Source organism: Aethalodelphis obliquidens, unplaced genomic scaffold, assembly GCF_003676395.1.
Source record: "Aethalodelphis obliquidens isolate GAN/ISIS:26980383/991018 unplaced genomic scaffold, ASM367639v1 scaffold74, whole genome shotgun sequence".
NCBI lineage: Eukaryota > Metazoa > Chordata > Mammalia > Artiodactyla > Delphinidae > Aethalodelphis > Aethalodelphis obliquidens.
In genome coordinates, this window is record NW_020838018.1 from 8,067,862 (window position 1) to 8,092,022 (window position 24,161).

Here is a 24,161-nt window from a genome sequence, read left to right on the forward strand (position 1 = left end):
TCTCTTATATAATCAGAAAAGACAAATACTTGAATATAATACAAAAATTTCACTTTTTATGCCTGGTTTTCTTGTCTTGTTTTTTCAGTCTTAATGTGAAATCACTGGGTCATGGGATGGGAAATAAATAAAAACAAATTTGTATAAATGTGTAGTTGTGTTTGAAATAATGTCATTGACATATGATATTGATATAGTTCTTTTCCTTTGTAGAGCTGTAACACTTGTTAAAATTACTAATTTGTTACTAGGCATGCTGGATGCAGCTCCAGTATTAGTACCCAGGTAATTTCACTGAGATCTGGCAGTAAGATTTCTTGGAAAAGACTGTAACAGTCTTACTTCTGGGACAAATGAGGCAACTGTGTGTGAGTGTGTGAGAGTGTGTGTGTGTGTGTGTGTGTGTGTGTGTGTGTGTTGTCTTGTTTTCAAAAATCTCTTTTCCCATCAGACAATTTCTGTTAGCCTAAGTGAGAGCCAGCTCCTAAGGGTGACCCTCCCTTCTCACCTTTTCCTAATGCTTGCCCTTCTTTGCATGTACTTCATGGTGTGTCTGTAACCTTTAAAAATACCTTCCCAAAGCACCCTGGCTGCTTGCCTCACCACTACGTCCTTTTCTATTTATTTAGAAACTCCATCTTAAATGATGCAGTGCTTCTTGAACTCATTCTAGAAAGAATCCAATTTCTTTTTTATTAATTTTTTAAAATTAAAAAAAAAAATTTCTTTTTTAAAAAAATTTATTGATTGATTTATTGGCTGCATTGGGTCTTTGTTGCTGCACAGGCTTTCTCTAGTTGGCGGCGAGCGGGGGCTACTCTTCGTTGTGGTGCGTGGGCTTCTCGTTGCGGTGGCTTCTCTTGTTGTGGAGCACAGGCTCTAGGTGTGCGGGCTTCGGTGGTTGTGGCTTGCGGGCTCTAGAGCACAGGCTCAGTAGTTGTGGCGCACGGACTTAGTTGCTCTGTGGCTTGTGGGATCTTCCCAGACCAGGGCTCGAACATCATATGTTGATGCTCAACATCATATGTCATTAGAGAATTACACATTAAAATGAGATACCACTGCACACCTATTAGAATGGCCAAAATCCAAAATACTGACAACACCAAATGCTGGTGAGGATGTGGAACAACATGAACTCATCATTGCCTGAGGGAATGCGAAATAGTATAGCCGCTTTGGAAGAAACTTTGGTAGTTTCTTACAAAACTAAACATATTTTTATCATATGATCAAGCAGTCACACTGCTTGGTATTTGCCCAAATGAGTTTACAACTTTTGTCCACACAGAAACCTGCACATGAATGTTTAAAGCAGCTTTATCCATAATTGCCAAACTTGTAAGCAACCAAGATGTCCATTAGTAGGTGAATAAACTATGGTACGACAAGGCAATGGAATATTATTCAGTGCTAAAAAGCAATGAGCTATCAAGCTACTGGAAAGACCTGCAGGAAACTTAAATGCATATTACTGAGTGAAAGAAGCCAATCTGAAAAGGTTACATACTGGATGATTCCAACTATATAACATTCTGGAAAAGGCAAAAACTATAGAGACAGTTAAAGGGTCAGGGGTTAGGGGAGAGGAGGGATGAATGGGCAGAGCACAGAGGATTTGTAGGGCAAGGAAACTATTCTGTATGATATTGTATTGGTGGATACATGTTATTATATATTTGTGTAAACCCATAGACTGTGAAACACTAAGCATGAACCCTGATGTAAACTGGGACTTTAGGTGATTATGATAAGTTGATGTAGGTTCACTAATTGTAACACATGTACCATTCTTGTGGGGGATGTTGATAATGGGGGAGGCTGTACGTATATGGGAAATCTTTACCCTCTGCAAACTGTGCTGTGAACCTAAAGCTATTCTAAGATACATACATATTTTTAAGAATGAGTAAGTGTGGGTGTTCCTTGCCGGTCTAGAGGTTAGGATTCGGCGCTTTCACTGCCCTGGCTCGGGTTCAATCCCTGGATCCCTAGTTAGGGAAATGAGAATCCCCCAAGCTGCACGGCACACAAAAAAAGAAAAAGAATGAGTAAGGGAGACTTCTGGCAACATGGCAGACTTGAGCTGACCATACTGACGAAGGTTGGCCGAAATAGGGAAAAAAAATTTTTTTATGTTAAGTAGCTGGATTTTCAGGAAATGGAATGAGGGAAGAGAGGAAGATGTGGGGGAAGGAGGAAGGAGGGAAAATATTGAGGCACGAGAAAGAAAGGGAAGCCAGAGTAGTTATAGTTGATGCCAACACGGCATCCCAGGGTTATGGACAAAATGCAGGGACAGGAGCACTGAGCTTTTTCATTTCAGATAAGGATAGAAGATGCAGCCTTAGACCTTATGAGGTGCAGGATTGCTGGGGTGAATTCTCCTAGATGAAGAGAGCTGGAGCCTGGAAGGGGAGTAGAGTAGAAGGTCCGTGCCAACCATCCATCCTGGGGCAGCAGCAAGAAAGTTAGATGAAAGGCATTTATGAGAAATCCCCAAGCTTGGGCCACAGACAGGTGTGTGCAGCCTGAATTCATATTAGCATGTGGAAGGACCACATGCTGACAAATTACCATGAAGATTGGCCCAGACTGGTGAGAGCCCAGAGCCCTGGAGAAACGAATAATCAACTGGAATGCAGCATACACAGGTATAAATGGGAACTATGAAAAAGAAGATATAGGAGAGAATGAGAAGGTCTAATAGGAGTTCCTGCAGGTTAAAATAGAATAAGCCACACGATTATGGACAATATAAAGATAGAGTTTTCCAGAATGAGAGACAAATATCAATACCTGAAGAAACTCATTGAGGATAAAGAAAAGAACAACCACTCCTAGATGTACTGTAGTACAAAGACAGAATCTTAAAAACAACCAGAGAGGTTGCTTATAAAAGAAGTTAGACTGGCAGCAGACTTGTTACCAACCACAACAGATGCTCAAAACAAAAGGAATAATAACTTAAAAATGCAAAGTCAACTTGGAATTCTGTTCCCATCTAAACATTCATTCAAAGATGAGGACTGGGGCTTCCCTGGTGGCACAGTGGTTAAGAATCCGCCTGCTGATGCAGGGGACATGAGTTCGAGCCCTGGTCTGGGAAGATCCCACATGCTGCGGAGCAACTAAGCCCGTGCACCGCAACTACTGAGCCCATGTGCCACGACTACTGAAGCCCGCCTGCCACAACTACTGAAGCCTGTGCTCCTAGAGCCCGTGCTCCGCAATAAGAGAAGCCACTGCAGTGAGAAGCCCGCGCACCACAACAAAGAGTAGCCCCCCGCTTGCCTCAACTAGAGAAAGCCCATGGGGCAGCAATGAAGACCCAATGCGGCCATAAATAAATAAATAAATAAAAAGATGACCAAAATAACAATATTTTCTAATAAAGATCAGAGCAGAAATTAATGAGATAGAGAATAGAAAAATAATACAGAAAATCAACAAAACCAAAAGATGGTTCCTTAGATTAACAGAATTGGCAAGCCTTTAGCTGGACTGGCCAGGGGAAAAAAAAAAGAGAGGACTACTAACCTTACAGAAATTAAAAGGATTATAAAGGAATACTATGAACAATTAAATGCCAACAAATTAGGTGTCTTAGATGAAATGAACAAATTCCTATAGATAACTTGCTACTGAACCAAGTGTTATTTTTCCCAGTTATCTTTTTTTGCCCACTGAAACCCTCGGATGATAACAGAAATGAGAATGTGGCTTCTAAAGGTGTTTTCTTTTGTCTGACAGAGCGTGGGGTCCTAGTCCTCTGACATGATTTTGGGTGAACTAGAACCTTCACATTCCGTCTGATCCTCTTGAATTCGTTAAGACATGCCAAAACAGAGAAAACTCATTTTTCCCCTTAAAGTGTCTTAGAAACCTCGCCATTGGTTTCTCTCTTCAGTCTCTCTAGAGCTCGCCTGATAGCTGGGGGGTGGAAGGGGGATCTTTGCCCCACCCTGCTGATCAAGTTGTCTACCTTGTCAACACACCACAGAGCGGGCTTTGATTTCAAGTCCCCAGTCCCACTTTGTACACTGTCTGGGCCAGGGTCTCATTTCCCTGGCTTCTTTCTCAAGGCTGTTCCACTAACTTCGGTTACAAGAAATCTGTCTGCGAATCTTTTGAAAAGGCAGGCGGCTGTGGCATCTTGTCAGAAGAGAAATAGCAGTCATGAAAATGTCAGATTTTTATGTTTACTTCCTTAAATATTGCCCAACATCAAACTTCTAGTGAGCTGACCTGTTCAGTCATCCAGCTAATATTTTATTGAGCATCTGTTATGTGCAAGATGTTATGTTAGGGGATGCAGGTATATACAGAAATCTTTGGTAAGCAAGACAGATTAAGGTCCAATAAAGAGGTTAGAGATGGAAATGAAATAATTTTTAAGGGGAAAAGCAAGTATATAAACCATATAAAATGTTTTAATTCTGTGAATCATGATCCAATGAAATCAATTTAGTGGGTTTGCTATCACTTTTTAAAAATTGAAACAATATAAAATATCAGAACGTTGACTATACTAAGGAAGTTTTGTAAGACTTTTGTTCGCTATGTTGTTATTTGTACTGGAGATGCAGTGTAAAATATTTTTTACTGTTGGTTACAGTAAAAAGAGTTTGAAAAGGTAGGTCGAATATGCTTCAGGACAATCAAGAATCTTTCTGAAGGGAGGTGGCTTTGAAGAGTTAGAATTTTAACAAGTGGAAATGGGGAAATAAGAGGAAAAAGGGCTATATTAGGTAGAGAGAAAGATAGAATTGGGGCTCCAAACCTGGCACTAGGCAGGAAAGACTGCGGGACAAGGCAGGACTTTGGGTATCCCTAAAGAATTTTGTGTGGGGGTGGTTATGGAGAGTTAAGACCTTTTGATTTTTAGCTGTGTTAATAATTAATTGAATTCCCTAATGGATTACTGATAGCTTATCAGCTCTGGTGGACTTTGGCAGCTCTACCCCTTTCTGGTTGCAAACAAGTGAGAATGCTGTGATAGGGCCTGTGGTGGGGTGTCTTGTCCTGCCTCCCCTCCCGTTTCTCTGAAGGTACCTTCCCCCCTGTTTGTAGTATTGACACATTGCCTGGAAGAGCCTTTGGGATTGCTTTTAGACCTCAGTTTTTTAAGAAGAGTTTAACACCTCTTTGTAATATGTATTTATGGGCTTCAAACTTTTCAGAGCTCCGTGTGTTAGAAGCATGCTTGTTTTACTTAATCACTGGGTGAGTTTCTCATTCCTTTTCCAGAACTTCAAGAAAAGGAATGCATGGTATAGACTGGTCCATTTCTGACAGCCCATTGGATTTGGGGTTGAGAGTCCCAAATGAATGACATAATGTCTGAAAAATACTCGAGTTTAACCAAGAAAGACAAATATAAAGGGTTATTACAAAGATGAAGGGGCTCTGAGGGAGATTCTGCAAGAGATACAATTACTTTGAAATCTCTTGGAAAATGAGAGGAATATCACCCCACCTCTTACTCAATTGGAGCACTGTAATTGCAGGGTGAGGATAATTAAATTTTAGAAAAACCCACGGCCCAGCTAGTCTCTTCAAGAGTGGCATAAACAGTCTGGCCTGCTCTGGCTTTGCTTCAGTGCTTTCTCTCTTTTTCCCTCTCCACCTTCCTCCTAAGGAGGAACAGGCTGCCACCGAGGCCTGGATTCTTCCTGCCACCCACTCCAGGGATTATCTGCTTTCCTTTCATCACAAGCACTGCCATCATGGGCCTTCCTTTCCCCAGGACTTGGAGAGTGGGATGTGGTCCCCCTTCCCTGTGCAAATACAGAGACACTTAGTGTCGGCTGAGCACCAGTCATTGAGCTGGAACAGGGACTTGGGTACTAACAGGCTACAATTCTGCTTAGAAAGCCCTTCCTTTGGGTCCCATAGACCGAGGTGGCAGCTGGCTTAGCTGCAGAGGAAACAATCATGACGTCCAGCAGAACAGAACAATGGGAATTTAATGGGTGGCTTATTTTCTCAAGAAATTTGCATTTCCGAGGCTTGATATCCATCTCAATAGAACTACTCCACATCAGAAAAGACTCCTAGGACACTCCTCACACAAAAATTAACATTTCTCCCAGCTTTCGGTTAAGCAATATGTGGTGCGACATCTAATTCGAAAGTGAGTATAATATGGCTTATTTAGAACTTGAACAGGAATTTTTTGTTCTTTCGTCTGGTGGGAAAATGCAGAAAAAACATTATCTATGGGTACGTCCCCTCCCAGGGAGTATTTCAGAATCGAGCTTTTTACATTAATCAGAAGTGTTCAGATATATATATATATATATATGTATGTGTGTATATATATATATGTATATATATATACACACACACACACACACACACACACACATACATATTAGATGGGTAGCAGTGTTACTCCGAGGAGATGGAGGCCGGGTTGTGAGAACTTCCCACGTAAGGAGGGAAAGGTCTTAAAGGGAGGTTTCCAGCGGAAGGAGGAGCCTGTGGGATGGAATTCGCGGCAGGGTTACGAGATGAAGCTAGGCTCTCGGCGGGCTAGGCGCAGAAGTGCGCTGGCTCGCCCCGCAAGCCTGGGCAAGCCAAGCGCTGGTCGGGTCTAGCGGGCGGGTGGCAGTCAGCTCACACACGTAGCCCTACAGCCAGCCAGGGCCCCACGTGGCAGGCCCTGGGGAGAGTGGGGTGGGGCGGGGGCGGGGCGGGGCGAGAGCGGGGGCGGGCCCGGCCGTGACGCGCAGGGTATATAGCGGGGCATGCGCGCCGCGCGGGGGAAGGACGCAGGCCTGGGGGAGAGGGCAGGCGGGCTCCCTGCGCGGGCGCGCCGACCTAGCTGCGCTGGTGCTGACGCTGCTGCTGCTGCTTCGGGCCGCCTGAGGGCCTGGTTTGTGAGGGTGCGCCGGGCCAGGTGGTGTCCGCCCAGCTTCAGGTGAGGTGGGGAGGGCGTGCGGGAGGGGCGGCTCCGTGCCCCGGGGATAGGGCATCGCGCGCGGGAGCAGTGCGCCTCCGGGGCTCGGGGTCACCGGGTGGGGGTGGGGGCACGGCTGCGCAGAGGACCCCGAGCCCGGCAGCGGTTTCGGGAGTCGCTCCGGCGCACCCGCATGCGGACCGGGACGCTGGATGGAGGCGACACCTGGCTACCTGGCCGCGGTGCCACGCGAGGGTTACTTGGTGGCGAGGGAAGAGAAGGCGCAGCTACGGTCCCTTTGGCTGGAGAGCGCGGGATGTGGGAGCCGGAGCAGGATGTCGATAGCCGCACTAAAAGACTGAGAGGTTTCCTGGAGCCCATAAACTCGGGCTCAGAAAAATCAGAGTAGATGGGCAAATCTGGTGGGCAGCTCACGGGGCGGCTCTGATGGTGCACTGGTGTCTGGACTTTGCTTTTCAGGAACTGAGTCCCTCACCCCACCCTGGCCAGACCGCCTCCCAGCTGGAGATAAATGACCCGTATCTTCCGGCCGGCCCGGAGCAGGAGCTGGAGGATGGCAAAGGAGGGACTAACTAAACTCCGACCTGGCTTATCCCGTGGGCATGGCTTTTTAGCTATTTTTGGTCCCTACCGACCGGGTTAGGTGGTCTGGCTCAGGCTGCCCTCTTTTGGTGGGTTGGGGCAATGGGAAAAAATACCATCCAAGCAATTTACAGTGTGATCCTGGGGTCCAATTGAGTCAAGAAATTTTCCGCAGCTCTGGCTTGTGGCTTCAGTTTTGAGGATCTAGAGTCTGCTAGGGCCTGGGTGTCCATGAGTATGTGAGCATGATTTGGAGACTGGCTGAGGGCTCTCCTGGGGGCCTAAGAAAGGGTGGGGGGAGGAGCAGCTTTGACCTGACCCTTCCTCCTGGAGCTTCCCTGGGCTTGCTTTTGTCTGGAGTCACTCTTTCCTAGGAACCCCAGGCCAGTTAGGTCGGCTGCTGGGAAGTGGTGGTGGTAATGTGGTGGGTACTGGCCTGGCTTCCTGGCCTCTGTCCCAACTCTGCTCCTAACTTGCCCTGTGTCTGGAAGAAGGAGTCAGATTAGATCTGTGGTCTCTTACCCATAGCATCTACGATTAATCCTTAACTCTTAAAACAAGAACCATAAAAACTGAGAGAAACTTAATGAAGCAAGAGAAAGAATGTCGAGAATCATAACTTTTAGCACCTGAAATTGAAAACTGCATATTCCATTTCCTGTTGGAGGCTCAGAGATGAGTTTTTCATAAATTGTGTGATAGCCACTATATAGACTAGTGGTGCTCCTCCTGGGTTGCAGGTATGACTAGAGAGCACCAAACAGAATGATTGACCTTGTCATTTAGGCAAGAAGACTACGTTGAGGTACCAGGGCCCCGTGGCTCTCAGTATTTCATCACTTCAGTATGTAAATATACAGTGCCTGGTCTGTGCTTGGCTCTGCACTTGGCCACTGGAGAGTGCAAAGAGGGGATGGGGCCTGGCTCCTGGAGACACTTGTTGCGGGGGAGAAAGAACGTCCATACATGAAGAATAAGGTAGCAGCACAAGAGAGGTCACACTGTTGTGTTTGGTCAAGTTCAGAGAAGACAGCACTCTACTAGAGATGGTATAAGGTGACAGGAGAATTCCAGGCTTTTGAGCCAGGTAAATCTGTTCACATCCTGGCCCCATCACTCTCCAGCAGGAGACATTTCTTTTTTTTTTTTTTTTTGGCGGTACGCGGGCCTCTCACTGTTGTGGCCTCCCGTTGCGGAGCACAGGCTCCGGACGCGCAGGCTCATCGGCCATGGCTCACGGGCCCAGCTGCTCCGCAGCATGTGGGATCTTCCCGGACCGGGGCACGAACCCGTGTCCCCTGCATCGGCAGGCGGACTCTCAACCACTGCGCCACCAGGGAAGCCCCCAGGAGACATTTCTTAACTTCTGTAGACCTGTCCTCACTGCTGTGCATCCTGTTGTGGTTGTGCCCGGAGCATAGTAGAGGTTTGTGATCATCTACATCATCATTATCATCATCTTCTCTGGGATGGAGTGGATTATTTAGGGGTCCCAGGAGCTGATAGGTAGGTTGGGTTGTAGGAATGGTATGAGCCCAGACGTAGGGTTGATTCATCACCTCCTTGGGAACATGGACGCAATTTCCATGCCTTTCCGGATAGACTTCTTTTCAGTGGCCTGCCAGGGATTGTTCCACATATTCACTGTCCCACAAAGACTTTTTTTCAACCTTTGGTTTTGGGAGCTACTTTGATTCTTTCAGGTAACGGAGATACTCAGTTTCCGGGCTGATAATAGGCGGGTAGGACTTAACACTGCGTGTGTATCTGCGCGCATGCGTGGGTGTGTTCGCGCATGCGCACGTACAGTAAATTATCAGTCATTGGACTGGTTCGGTTTTCAAACCCCTTACACCATCTTCTTCTCTTCCTTACCTGTTCACACCCCGCTCAATTACAGGAGGACCATCAATCCATGTCCAATATTTACAGGATCTTGCGATCTAAGTGGCAGTGCCATATGTCTGGAAATCGGGATCTTCTCCAGAATAATTCAGCCTTTTCGTACTTGATGCCTGCAAAAATAACGCTTAAGCGTTTTGCAGAACCACCCATGATAGGATATTGAACTGGAGGGACTTCGGGAATCTTCGAGTCTAGGCCCTTTGTTTTACAACTGAAGAAACTGGATCTAGAGAGGTTAACTGGTGTTTCCAAGTCACATTGTTTGCTAGTGGCCAAGAGGCTTGATTGAGAGGACCAAAGAAAGGTGCAGTTTTTATTCCTAAGTGTGATGATAAAATTGTTGATAATCCTAGAGTTTTTTTTTTTTTCTTTCTTTCTTTCTTTTTTTTGCGGTACGCGGGCCTCTCACTGTTGTGGCCTCTCCCGTTGCGGAGCACAGGCTTCGGATGCGCAGGCTCAGCGGCCATGGCTCACGGGCCCCGCCGCTCTGCGGCATGTGGGATGTGGGATCTTCCCGGACCAGGGCACGAACCCGTGTCCCCTGCATTGACAGGCGGACTCTCAACCACTGCGCCACCAGGGAAGCCCCTCTAGACTTTTCCTTGAAAACATGAAGAAAAAGGAGCCAGTTGTCCCTGTGCTTATTTGGGAAGTTCTCTGCTTGTGTGGATAGAAATTTCTTCTGGAGGAGTCTTCTCCCCTCTCTTCCTGACTCCCTGGAGACATAGGAGGGTGGGGAGAGGCTGAGGAAGGGTCATGGTGATGGGGCCCCAGGCAGGACTCTCGATGTCTACAATGGGACTTTGCTGACCTCGAGGCTGGCGGGCTGGCAGAATGCCTGCAGATAAGGAGTCCAGAGTCTACCGCCAGCCAGCGGCCTCTTGCCCTCCTGGGGGCAAGAAGGGTAACCTCACCACAAGGTCTCCGAGGCCCAGCTGCCTTGTTCTCACCCTTATTTTGGCCATCGAGGCTCCCAGGGGGGACCCCTTGTTGGGCCCCGGGTGAGATCCAGAGGCAGAGCCCCCTGTGGGAGGGAAGGTGGCCACAGAATCAGCCTGGAGAGAGCGCTTGGCATGCCCCTATGTGGGAAACCAGATTCCCTGCCTCAGATCTGACTGCATCATCGGACCTCCTAACCTTCCTCCAGCCTCAGGACCAGGAGAGTCCTGGGGTTTGGTGGAATGAGAATGTGACTGTCCTGAATTTATTACCATTGGGTCCCTAGAGGCTCTTACTCAGTGCACTCAGAATTAGTAATGAATAAAATATGTCAGGGGTTTCCCTGGTGGCGCGGTGGTTGAGAGTCCGCCTGCCGATGCAGGGGACACGGGTTCGTGCCCCGGTCCGGGAAGATCCCACATGCCGCGGAGCGGCTGGGCCCGTGAGCCATGGCCGCTGAGCCTGCGCGTCCGGAGCCTGTGCTCCGCAACGGGAGAGGCCACAACAGTGAGAGGCCCGCGTGCCGCAAAAAAAAAAAAAATATGTCAGCTAAACGTTGGGAATTTTTTTTTAAAATCCATGTTTTAAACAATTCATTTTTCCTTAAAAACGTGCATGCATTTTTTTCTTCCAGTTTTTTCTTCCAGTTTTATTGAGATATAACTGACATACAGCACTGTGTAAGTTTAAGGTGTACAGCATAATGGTTTGATTTATATACAGTTATGAAATGAGTACCACAATAAATGTAATGAACATACATCATCTCATAGAGATAAAAGATTAAAGAAATAGAAAAGAAATTTATTTCCTTGTGATGAGAACTCTTAAGATTTAACTCTCAACTTTCATATATAACCTACAGCAGTGTTAATTATATTTACCGTGTTGTACGTTACTTCCCTAGTACTTACTTTTCTTATAACTGGAAGTTTGTACCTTTTGGCTGCCTTCATCCAGTTCCCCCATCCCCAATGTGCATATATCTTTATTTGCCAAAGCTTGATTTAGGGCTAAGCCTTTTTCTTTGGGTCTCTAGGTCCCCTAATTAAACTTGCAAATTGTTTGTATATAAAAATCACACCTGTGATTTTTTTGTTTCTTTTCTTTTATTAAATTTTTTTCACCGTATGTCAATTATATCTCAATAAAACTGGAAGAAAAAAATTTTTAATGGAAAAAAATTTTTTCACTAGGCTATATATTCACATAGTTCAAAGATCAGGAGGATAAAAAACTTGAAAAAGCAACTACAACCCCCCCCTCACCTAATACAGTGAAGAGTCTCACCTCTGCCCATCCCACCCCATTTTTACAAATGCTATAAGTTAACATTTTAGGCATTGTTTAGCACCTTGCTTTTTTCACCTAGCAACTATTCTAGATCTTTCCCCATCGGCACAGAAATACTTTTATTATTCTTTTACTATAGCTGCATATTATTCCAGAATAGGAAAGCAAAAGTAATTTTTAAACCAACGTATGTTGCCTCCCTCTTTCCCCCAACTTGGGTTGTTTCCAGTGTTTTGTCATTACGTACAGCGCTACAGTGAATAACTTTACAAATGACATTTCCTATGTGTATGACTACAGAAGAAATTCTCAGAAGTGAGATTGCTGGGTGACAGCATATATACATCTGTTAATTAGTCTCCATTAAAAAATAATAATACGGCTTCCCTGGTGGCGCAGTGGTTGTGAGTCCGCCTGCCGATGCAGGGGACACGGGTTCCTGCCCCGGTCCGGGAAGATCCCACATGCCGCGGAGCGGCTGGGCCCGTGAGCCATGGCCACTGAGCCTGCGTGTCCAGAGCACTCCGCAACGGGAGAGGCCACAACAGTGAGAGGCCCGCGTACCGCAAAAAACAAACATAATAATAATAATAGAGCAAGAATTTAAGACATTTGCAAACCAGTCCATGTGCAGAATCCTACTTTTTTAATGCACACACCTAATTTAATCTTTTTTTTTCCATTTGTAACACATCTTTCTAGATAAGCAGTTCTCAAACTTTCTGATCCTAGGATTCCTTAATATTGTCTTTCATTTATTGGCTATATCTATTATTTACCATGTTAAAAATTAAAACATATAAAAAGTTGTTTATTCATTCACTATTTTAAATGAATAAAATAAAGGTCATTACATGTTAACATAAAACTCATATTTTTATGAAAAATAACTTTCCAAAATAAAAAAAAAGTCGAGGAAAAAGTGGCATTATTTTTACATTTTTGTGCATCTTCAGGATTTCAAAATAATGATTTATTAGATAATAATGAGATAACAGGTTAAAATAGGTATAGCATACATTTGCTGGTAAATACTCGGTGGACAAACCAAGTTAATCTCTGAAAACAAAGTGAGTTAATCTCTGAGAACACACACATTCATACCCTAAACTTCTACCTTAGAAATTTTCAGAAAACTTAAGACTGCATAGGCACACATTCATCACACTTCATGTAGCCTCAAAAATGAGCGTGAAAAAGCTTTTAACATCTTAATTTTGTAATAAAACTAGTTTTTACCTTGCAGACCTGAAACAGTCTCAGTGACCCTAGGTGTCATCTAAGACCACAGTTTCAGAATTGCTCTTCTAGATCACTTAGTTTCATTTTTGTAGAAATCAAAACTTTTTCTCCATTTATATTTCAGTTACTATTTAATTAGAATCATAAAAACAAACAACTGGCATAAAGAAGTTTGGGAATGGACTTCCCTGGTGGTGCAGTGGTTAAGAATCTGCCTGCCAATGCAGGGGACACGGGTTTGATCCCTGGTCCGGGAAGATCCCACATGCCGCGAAGCAGCTAAGCCCCCGTGCACCACAACTACTGAGCCTGCGCCCTAGAGCCCACAAGCCATAACTACTGAAGCCTGTGTGCCTAGAGCCCGAGCTCTGCAACAAGAGAAGCCACCACAATGAGAAGCCTGCCCACTGCAACGAAGAGTAGCACCCGCCGCAACTAGAGAAAGACCGCGTGCAGCAACGAAGGCCCAACACAACCAAAAATCAGTAAAATTTATTTAAAAAAAGAAAAAAGAAGGAGTTTGGGAAGAGACACAACAGACTCTTGGTCAATGAATCCTGGACTGGTGACAGCAGAGGGGGCCTCTTTGCTGCAGGGATGGGCCCAGCCAGCAGAGCTCAGCTGAGAGAGCTCCCGCTCCATGAAGACAGGCAAACACTGTCTCTGTTCCAAAGAGGCTTGTAAAATATGTGTGGGGATGAGCTGAGTACATATGGAAACTTAACATGAGATCGGTGGCATTCGTTAAGCTCCATTGAGTGGAACAGACAAGAGATACTTAAAGAGGCAGGTAGAAGGCAAGGCGATGGGGGGCAGGAGTGGTCTGGGAAGGCTTCCTAGAGGTGGAATTGAGCTAAGTTTTGAAAGCTAAGAGGAGAGGGAGGGCTCCTGGCCGGGAGAGTTGTGTGGATAATGGCACTGAGATGTATATTCCTGGGGCAGGGGTGGTCACCCTAGGTCAGGGTGGCTGATAGAGGAAAGAGCAAGTGACGTGGCTAGAAATTTAGGTTGGATCCAGTTATTTTGAAGGGCTCTGGGGTCTAAGGTACCAATATTGTCTAAGTCTTAGCTGTTTCTCTATCAAAGACTTGCTGCTCGTTTCAGCAATGGTGTCTTGGGGTCTAGCCTGCTCTTATCCAGAGCAACTCCAGTGGCCCCAAATCTACATCCTTGGCACCAGTCCACTTACTCCATCCAACCTCCTGCCACTGATATCGAGAGTAATGCATACTTACTGACAAGTATAAAGAAGTATGGGAGAAGTCTAATCCTGTGGCCCTGAGGCAACCTCTGCTAATCTGCTCAATCATTTCCTTTCATTTTAAACCTTTTTTTAAAAACTAATTTTAGACTTAAAAGTTGCAAAGAATATAGCAGGGTTCCTTTATATCCCTCACTCCATAGTATAATTATCAAGAACAGGAAATCAACATTGGTACAAAACTTTAAACTACAGGCCTTACTTAAATTTTACCAATATTTTCGCTGATATCTTTCTTCTGTCCCAGGATCCAGTCTGCCATCCCATGTTGCATTTAGTTGTTATTTCTCTTTAGTCACCTTCAATCTGTAACCATTCCTCTTTCTTCCTTAGCATAAGGTCATGCATTTTTAGCAAGAATATCACAAAAATGATGTTGCATCCTTTTAAGAGCATCGTATCAAGGCATTCATGATGTTGATGTCTCATTACTAGTGATGTTTTCCTGGATCACTTGGTTAAATCGGGGTCTGCTGGACTTCCACACTGGAAAAGTTACTCTCATGTTGAATCCTTCTCTGGTTCAAATCCCTTTCGCCAGGAGGAGCCTATCACCTGATTAGTTCTGACCCATACAGGATCATTTCTCTATCTTAAGGTCAACTAATTTGGTCAGCTGATACCAGCAAAATCCCTTTTGGAAGATAATGTAACCTAATAACAGGAATGATATCTCATTTTCAGGTCCTGCCCATACACAAAGGCAAGGGTCATTGGGGGCCATCTTGGAATTTTGCCAACCATAGCAAGAGAGTCTCAGATAAAAGTTATTGAGCCTTAATTCCATCATCAAAGTATTAGTTTCCTAAGGCCACCCTAACAAATGACCCCACTCTGTGGCTTAAAACAACAGAAATTTATTAGATCTGGAGGTCAGAAGGTCGAAATCAAGGGGTCAACAAGGCCACATTCACTCTGAAGGCTCTAGGGGGAATCCTTCCTTGCCTCTTCCAGCTTCTGGTGGCTCCAAGTGTTCCTTGGCTTGTGGCCGCATCACTCCCATCTCTCCCTCTGTCTTCACATGGTCTTCTCCTCTGTGTGTCTCTGTGTCCAAATCTCCCTCTCCTTTATCTTATACACATAGTCATCATTGGATTTAGGGACTACCCTAAATCCAAGATGACTTCATCTCTGAGATCCTTAAATCATTATATCTGCAAAGACCATAATTTTCAATAAGGTTCCATTCTGAGGTTTTGGGTAGACCTGGTTTTGTGGGGGTATTATTCAACCCACTACGCTCAGGATGGGGGGAACTGTGCTTTGTAAACTGTGGTTCACAGAGCCGCAAAAGAGAAGGGAGATTTGTTTTTCAACCAGAGTCAGAGAGCAGGCCTGGTTGTTCAGGAGGCAAGGGCCCAGCCTCAGGCTGCCTTCTCCCCTCGTGTTGACACAGATCTGAGAGCCAGGTGAGTATAAATGATTGAGGACTCTGGCTTCAGAGTCCCTACATGCTAGACACTTTGCAATGGCAACAGTTCATCTCTGTGCAAGGAGTTTTCACTGAGTGTTAATCTCCCTGTAGGGAAGGGAGGGCAGGGCAGAGATTGTAGTACCCATTTGGCAGAGAGGGGGAACTGACTTCAAAGAGTTTCTATAAATCAGAGTGTTGGAGCTAGTCTGTGTCTAGTCCAGCAGTCCTGACTAGACTGAAATGTCAGACCAGAGCACCAGACAAGAGCCAGGTTGATCTGTCAGAACTGCGCATACAGATACCTGGATCTCACCCAGGAAGCTCTGATTCAGGAGAACTGAGATGAGGCCCTGCTCACTGGGGCAGCCAGGTTGGGGCACCAGGAACACATGAAGTCCAGCCCATGGCAGATTAGGACTGGAATCCACCTCCAGACTTTAAGTGAAGATCTTTAAAAAGGGGAGAGAAAAGGCTTCCACTTGGTCATCATTAAGCCTTTCCTGGGCTTCCCTGGCGGCACAGTGGTTAAGAATCCACCTGCCAATGGAGGGGACACGGATTCGAGCTCTGGTCCGGGAAGATCCCACATGCCACAGAGCAACTAAGCCCATGCGCCACAGCTACTGAGCCTGCACTCTAGAGCCCGTGCTCCGCAACAAGAGAAGCCACCACAATGAGAAGCCCGCGCACTGCAACGAAGAGTGGCCCCCGCTCTCTGCAACTAGAGAAAGCACGTGTGCAGCAATGAAGACCCAATGCAGCCAAAAATAAATTTAAAAAAAAAAAGCCTTCCCCAATTCCTAATTGAACTCTAAAATGAACTTTCTTCTTTTTTTTTTTTTGGCTGCCCTGCCCAACTTGCAGGATCTCAGTTCCCCCAACCAGGTATTGAACCCTATAGCCACAGCAGTGAAAGCATGCCAAATCCTAACCACTAGAGCACCAGGAAACTCCCTTAACCTTCTTCTTAAAGTAATGCGAGTTCATTGTAGAAACTGCAGACTAATAAAAAGATAACAGAAGTTACCATTAAACTCACCACCAAGAAATAACAGTTTGTTATATATTTTTAATTTTTTCTATGAATGCATACATTTTAAGGAAAACTGGTCTGCTGTACATAGTTTTGTAGACTTTTTTTTTTTCACTTAACATGTGAACATCTTTCCATGTCATTCCCCCAAATACTTTTTTTTTTTAATAGCTCTTTATTGGAGTATAATTGCTTCACAGTACCCTGTTAGTTTCTGTTCCACAACAAAGCGCATCAGCCATATGCATACACCTGTCCCCACATCCCCTCCCTCTTGAGCCTCCCTCCCATCCTCCCTATCCCACCCCTCTAGGTCATCGCAAAGCACCAAGCGGATCTCCCTGTGCTATGCTGCTGCTTCCCACCAGCCAAGTGTTACATTCGGTGGTGTATGTATGTTGAATGCTACCCTCACTTCTGCTCCCACCCCATGTCCTCAAGTCCATTTTCTGTGTCTACCTCTTTATTCCTGCCCTGCAACTAGGTTCATTAGTACCATTTTTGTTTTTAGATTCCATATATATGCGTTAGCATACGGTATTTGTTTTCTCTTTCTGACTGACTTCACTCTGTATGACAGACTCTGGGTCCATCCACCTCACTACAAATAACTCAATTCAATTCCTTTCTATGGCTGAGTAATATTCCATTGTATGTATGTGCCACATCTTCTTTATCCATTCATCTGTCAAAGGACACTTAGGTTGGTTCCATGTCCTGGCTATTGTAAATAGAGCTGCAATGAACATTGTGGTACATGACTCTTTTTGAATTATGGTTTTCTCAGGGTATATGCCCAGTAGTGGGATTGCTGGGTCATATGGTAGTTCTATTTTTAGTTTTTTAAGGAACCTCCATACTGTTTTCCATAGTGGTTGCATCAATCTACATTCTCACCAACAGTGTAGGAGGGTTCCCTTTTCACCACACCTTTTCCAGCATTTATTGCTTCTAGCTTTTTGGATAATGGCCATTCTGACCGGCGTGAGGTGATACTTCATTGTAATTTTGATTTTGTATTTCTCTAATAATTAGTGATGTTGAGCATCTTTTCATGTGCCCCTTGGCCATCTGTATGTCTTCCTTGGTGAAATGTCTAATTAGGTCTTCGGCCCATTTTTTAACTGGATTGTTTGGGTTTTTTTGATATTGAGCTCCCTGAGTTGTTTGTATATTTTGGAGATTAATCCTTTGTTGTTTCACCAAATACTAACATTTATTGAGCAATTACTGTGTATCAGGCACTGTATTTATACTCAGTATCTCATTTAATTTTCTCAGTTGCTCTGAGGGAGAGACTGTTAGTAGCTTTGTTTTCTTGTAGGAGGAAAAATAAGTCTTGAAGTAGTGACTTGACTCAAAGCCTAGTAAATACAGATTCAGGATCCGCACTGAGATCTGTCGCATTCAGACCCTAAGCTCTTAATCTCTGACTTGAACTTCATATATTTTATTGTATGGATTACCTTACTTTAGCAATCCCCTTCTATTGTATGTTTAGATTGCTTGCAGTTTTTCACTATTATGAGCCCTGAAGGAATGCAAGCTCCAGGAGGGTAGGGATTTTTGTCTTTTTGGTCATTGTTTTATTCCCTGTGCCCACAAAAGTTTGTACTTGATAGATATTTGTTGTTGAACATGCACTTCTATCAAATTCCTTAAAGCTGAATACCCCCATTCAGGATAATTTCCATGGGATGAATTTCCACAGTATTGGGACTTTATAAGATGACTTTATTTATTTATTTTTTTAACATCTTTATTGGAGTATAATTGCTTTACAGTGGTGTGTTAGTTTCTGCTGTATAACAAAGTGAGTCAGCTATGCATATACATACATCCCCATGTCTCCTCCCTCTTGCATCTCCCTCCCACCCTCCCTATCCCACCCCTCTAGGTAGGCACAAAGCACCGAGCTGATCTCCCTGTGCTATGCGGCTGCTTCCCACTAGGTATCTGTTTTACATTTAGTAGTGTATATATGTGCATGCCACTCTCTCAATTCGTCCCAGCTTACCCTTCCCCCTCCCCATGTCCTCAAGTCCATTCTCTATGTCTGCATCTTTATTCCTGTCCTGCCCCTAGGTTCTTCAGAACCTTTTTTTTTTTTTAGATTCCATATATATGTGTTAGCATACGGTATTTGTTTTTCTTTTTCTGACTGACTTCACTCTGTATGACAGTCTCTAGGTCCATCCACCTCGCTATAAATAACTCAATTTCGTTTCTTTTTATGGCTGAGTAATATTCCATTGTATATATGTGCCACGTCTTCTGTATCCATTCATCTGTCGATGGACACTTAGGTTGCTTCCATGTCCTGCTTCAGTGAACAGTGTGGTACATGACTCTTTGAATTATGGTTCCTTAGGGTATATGCCCAGTAGTGGGATTGCTGGGTCATATGGCAGTTCTATTTTTAGTTTTTTGAGGAACCTCCATACTGTTCTCCATAGTGGCTGAACCAATTTACATTCCCACCAACAGTGCAAGAGGGCTCCCTTTTCTCCACACCCTCTCCAGCATTTATTGTTTGTAGATTTTTTGATGTTGGCCATTCTGACTGGTGTGAGGTGATGCTTCATTGTAGTTTTGTTTGTTTGTTTGTTTTGCGATACACGGGCCTCTCACTATTGTGGCCTCTCCCGTTGCGGAGCACAGGCTCCGGACGCGCAGGCTCAGCGGCCATGGCTTGCAGGCCCAGCCGTTCTGCGGCATGTGGGACCTTCCCGGACCGGAGCACGAACCCGTGTCCCCTGCATCGGCAGGCGGACTCTCAACCACTGCGCCACCAGGGAAGCCCATTCATTGTAGTTTTGATTTGCATTTCTCTAATGATTAGTGATGTTGAGCATCCTTTCATGTGTTTGTTGGCACTCTGTATATCTTCTTTGGGGTAATGTCTATTGAGGTCTTCTGCCCATTTTTGGATGGGGTTGTTTGTTTCTTTGATATTGAGCTGCTTGAGCTGCTTGTATATTTTGGAGATTAATCCTTTGTCAGTTGCTTCGTTTGCAAATATTTTCTCCCATTCTGAGGGTTGTCTTTTCATATAAGATGACTTTTAAAGGTTTTTCCTGAAAGAATGAATGTGTAAGAATAGCCAAGAACAATTTTTAAAAGAAAATAGTGAAGTTGAACTTGCTTTACCAGAAAAAATAACAAATTAAATGTGACATTGACACAGGATAGATAAATAGAACAGACCAGAAACGTCCAAAAACAGACCTCAGTACATGTAGGAGTTTAGCAAACAACAGTGGTATTATTTATTACTAGTTGTGGTATGATTTTGAGCAAGTCTTCTTAGCCTCAGTATCCACATCTGTAAAACGGGATTGATACCATATTTCCTCAATTTTAAAATGCTTTTTTGTTTTATTTTCATGTTTCTGAAATAGGGAGGTGTCTCAGTGATGTGTCCATTTAATGTGTACATTTAATGTGTACATTTAATGCAGTATCTTCTTCTGCTCTGAAAAGCTGTCATTGATACTTATAATTAAGGAAGTACTATGGAATCTAAAATAAGGTTGTTGAGAAGAGTAAATGAGATAATGAAAACAAATTGCTTAGCACAGTACCTGGCAGACACCAATAAATCCTAGCAATTCTTATTATTATAAAATTAGGGAAGAAAGGATTGTGGGTGAGTTACAGGAGTGTTCAGATGCAAATACCAGAGTCCAGTCAAGGCTGCTTTGGGCAAATAGCATGTAAAGCATCTGGCGATTAACCGTGGGAGGCTGGGTTCCTGCTCAGTGGTGCCTGCAGGAACCCAGGCTGTCTTCAATGGATCTTTCTGCTCTACCAGCCTTAGCACATAGGACTTCCTTCTCGTGGTAGTCGAGCCTGTACCTCTGAGCAGGAGGGAGGAAGAGAAAGAGATGGCACCACAGCCCTGCACTTAGATCTCACCAACAGAACAGCCACCTGTGGCCTTTCTTAGCGCAAAGGATATAGTTGACTCCACCTCTGGTTCTTACCTTTTATAGACTCCACAGTTGAAGTTTACAAGGACAATAGACTGTTGATTAAAAAACATTGGGATAATTGGCTTTTTTTTTTTAAGTTAGATTCTCTGTGTCACGCTATGTCAAATTAAATTGTAGATGACTTAGAGATTTAAATTTTTTTAATGCGAGAAAAAATAGGTATATATTTCTGTAATTTCAGGGTGAGAAAGGGTTTCCAGGCATGATATTAAAAGCAGAAACCTTGTAGGAAAAGTGGGATATATTTGACTTTGCTTAAAAATTTTGTAAGACCAGTTAATAAAATTAAAGGGCAGTGACTAATTAGGAAGAGTATTTGTAACATGTGACAAAAGGTTAATATTTTTACCATATGATGAACTCTTTAAGTACACCAATAAAAAAAAAAAGATAAATGGGGGTCAGCAAAAATGGGCAAAGGAGAGTGACAGGCAATTAGCCACACTGGTAGTCAAAGGAATGCAAATTAAAAGAATGATGAAAATGGTTTTTAACCTGTTTGGCAAAGAGGGAATCCTATTTCATGTGGGATCTTCCCGGACCGGGGCACGAACCCGTGTCCCCTGCCATCGGCAGGCGGACTCTCAACCACTGCGCCACCGGGGAAGCCCTGGAATCCTATTTTAATACTCAGCGTTGGTGAGAATCTTACGAAGCTGGCATCCTTATCCACACATAGTAGGAGTAGTAAATTTCTCAGAAGCGTAGTTTAACAAATTGTGTAGTAAGTTCTTTTTTTTTAAATTTTTATTATTTATATTTATTTTAAAAATTTTTTGAATTTTATTTTATTTATTTTTTTATACAGCAGGTTCTTATTAGTTATCCATTTTATACATATTGGTATATATATGTCAATCCCAATGTAGTAAGTTCTTAATAAATATTTGTTGACTGCAGCCCTGGGGGCAGGGACTGGCCCTGGGCCACCTTGCTCCTGGATCTCACTGATTCCTTTCCTTCTAGGCAGGTCCCCTTCTCCCCTTGCCGTCTTTCCCTATGCCCTGCTGTCAGGTTGGGCTGGGTGGGTGCTGGGAGGCAGCCAGCTCACCTGAAGGCCTTGCATTCTACCCCCTGGCTCCCAGGATTTCTGGGTTGTTCTCCCAAAGGCGGGGGAGGGCAGACCCGAACCCAGACCCAAACCCAAACCCACTGTTTGTCTCACTTTTACTGGAAGCCTGAAAGTTTGGTTTGTATGGGAGAAAGTGAGGTGGGGCACGCGTGTCCTGCTAATCAGGAGAGCCCTGCAAATCCCAGGGAGCAGGCTGTACTGCAGGCTACCCTCCTCCTTTCCTGGAAGCGAGAGGGCTCCCGGCCAGCCCCCAGGACTCGCTTTTCTCAGAGCACAGAGTACGTGAGGCATGGGGCGAGGTGGAGCCGTGCTGGCCTGCAGGGAAGCTGGCCTGGCTTTCTCTACCAGGGACGAGCCAGCGGCAGAAGGCCCTGGACTCCCTCCCCGCCTCTCCTCCTCTCCCCCTGCTTCCTGAAGGCCGGCCAGTGACATTGATTGGCATATGTATATTTCAGTGGTGACCATTTCCCCTCTGAGAGGCTGGGCAAGTTCTCCAGATACCAGGTGTCTGGGGAGTTAACCGGGATAGCAAGCCACAACTGTTCTCATCACCTTTCCCAGAAAAGCGCAAAAAGTACAAAGTCGCCTGCACCCCCAGACTCGGGCCACCAGCCAAAGTGCCCTCTGGGGCAGCCTGACCAGCCCTAGGAACAGATTCTGTCCCCGTTCCTGTTCCTCCCGCCTCGGCCGCCCCCTGCCATCCACCAGATGCCGTGGAGGTGTGTCCCACGGCAGAGGCCTTGACCATGGGTAAACCGTGGTGTGCACCGCTCTGCTGGCCAGATTCTGCCTGTGACCTTGGCTACTCACACCAGTCCCTCTTTTTGGCAGCGGCCACGAGCCCCTCCCCCACCCCCACCCCCGCACTTCAGGATATGTGCAGTTGGCACATTGAGAGAGATTGTGAGCAACGGGACCGGGACTCAGAGTTTCCATGACCAGCTGAGAAATTCTAGAAACAGCCTGTACTTGCGGGGTTTCCTTTCCTTTTCTCTCCCTGCCACAGGGAAAAGTTAACGTGGAATTTTCGGCAGGGCGATCAGATGGTTGCCTGTCCTCGGCACATTTGCTTCCAGGATGGGGAAGGAAGGCTGCCTGTCTGTGCCTCTCCCACCACCTTACTTTTGGGTCTCCCACCCCACCTTATGTTCTACTTTATTTTATTTTAGTTTTTACCTTATGTTTTATATTCCAACTCCAGACAGAATTCTCTGGCTCTCTGGGGGTCTTCAGCTCTCTTGAAGCTGCAGGAGAGGGTGTCCCTCCCCCTATAACTGCTAATAGTTCGACTGGGGGTTGAGATCAAAGAACCGTAAGGTTCTAAACTTGGGGGCCCTGGACAAGGGGGTCGTGGGAAATTAATACATCATTCAGCAGATATCCTTCGGGGGCTCTCCTGGTGCCAGGCACTCACTCCTCCAGGCTCAGGGAAGAAGATAGGCGTGAGTCTCCACCATTGTGGAGTTTACAGTCAGTAGGAGGAGATAGATAATAAATATGTAAAAAAAAAAACAAAACAAAAGAAAGAAGACTCTGTAAAATAGTGATATATGGTAAGAAGAAAATAAAACAGGGTGTTGGGATTCTGAATGACTTGTGAGTAGGTTTTTTTTTTTTTGGAAACCAGGCGGCCCTCCGCTTTGAGAAGGTGACCTGTGAGCTGAGACTTGATATGAAGATCTAGGGGGAAGGGCATTCTCAGCAGAGGGAACAGCAAGTGCAAAGGCCCTGAGGTCAGAATGCGCTTGGTGTGCTAAAGGAACAGAAAGAAGGCCAGGGTGGCTGGATCCTGGTGAGGTCAGTGGGGTTAGCAAGGGCCGGACCTCACAGTGACATATAGGCCAGGAAAAGTGGTTTAGATTTGATTCATTTGTTGTTTTGCTTGTTTGGCTGAGGCACACGAGATCTTAGTTCCCCAACCAGGGATCGAACCCGTGCCCCCTGTAGTGGAAGCTCAGAGTCTTAACCATGGACTGCCAGGGAAGTCCCAGATTTGATTCCACGTGTACTGAGAAGCCATCGTGGGTTCAAAGCAAAGGAAGTGCTGTGATCAGATTTGTACTTTAAAAGGATGACGCTCTCATTGAGCTGTACACTTAAGACTTGGACACTTCACGTGTATATATGTTACACTTAAAAAGAGAGAGAAGGGACTCAGACAGTTTGGGGGTGAGTGCTCAGTGGAAGCTGGAAGCCCGGTTAAGAGATTTTATTTTATTTTAGTATTTTTATTTCAACCAGCATTTCAACATTTCCTTCACTCAGATTTCCTGTCTTCAGATTCAGACAATCCTTCCAGTCTTCTGGAGGAGAGGTCTTGAGGCATGAATTGGTCTTGTGAGTAGCACCCGAAAGGCAGTTATTGAAAACTTGTAATATGCACGCAGTGCTAATGTTGCTGTCGTTCATTCACTTTGTTTTATACTATTCCGGTGTGAAAGTGGTTAGTTTGTTTATCCACTCTCCTGCTGACGGGCTTTTGGGTTGCTTCCAAAGTTTT

The 24,161-nt window shown here is 44.9% G+C and overlaps 1 protein-coding gene across 1 annotated transcript in view; it reads left to right on the forward strand.

Annotated features, from left to right (window-relative positions):
• The first annotated feature begins 6,781 nt into the window (after positions 1–6,781).
• Positions 6,782–24,161, forward strand: part of SLC39A14 (solute carrier family 39 member 14) — a 44,621-nt gene continuing 27,241 nt past the window's right edge. The window contains exon 1 of the mRNA XM_027091964.1: positions 6,782–6,925. The gene's annotated coding sequence lies outside the window, so the exon portion shown is untranslated. The remainder of the gene's footprint in view (positions 6,926–24,161) is intronic.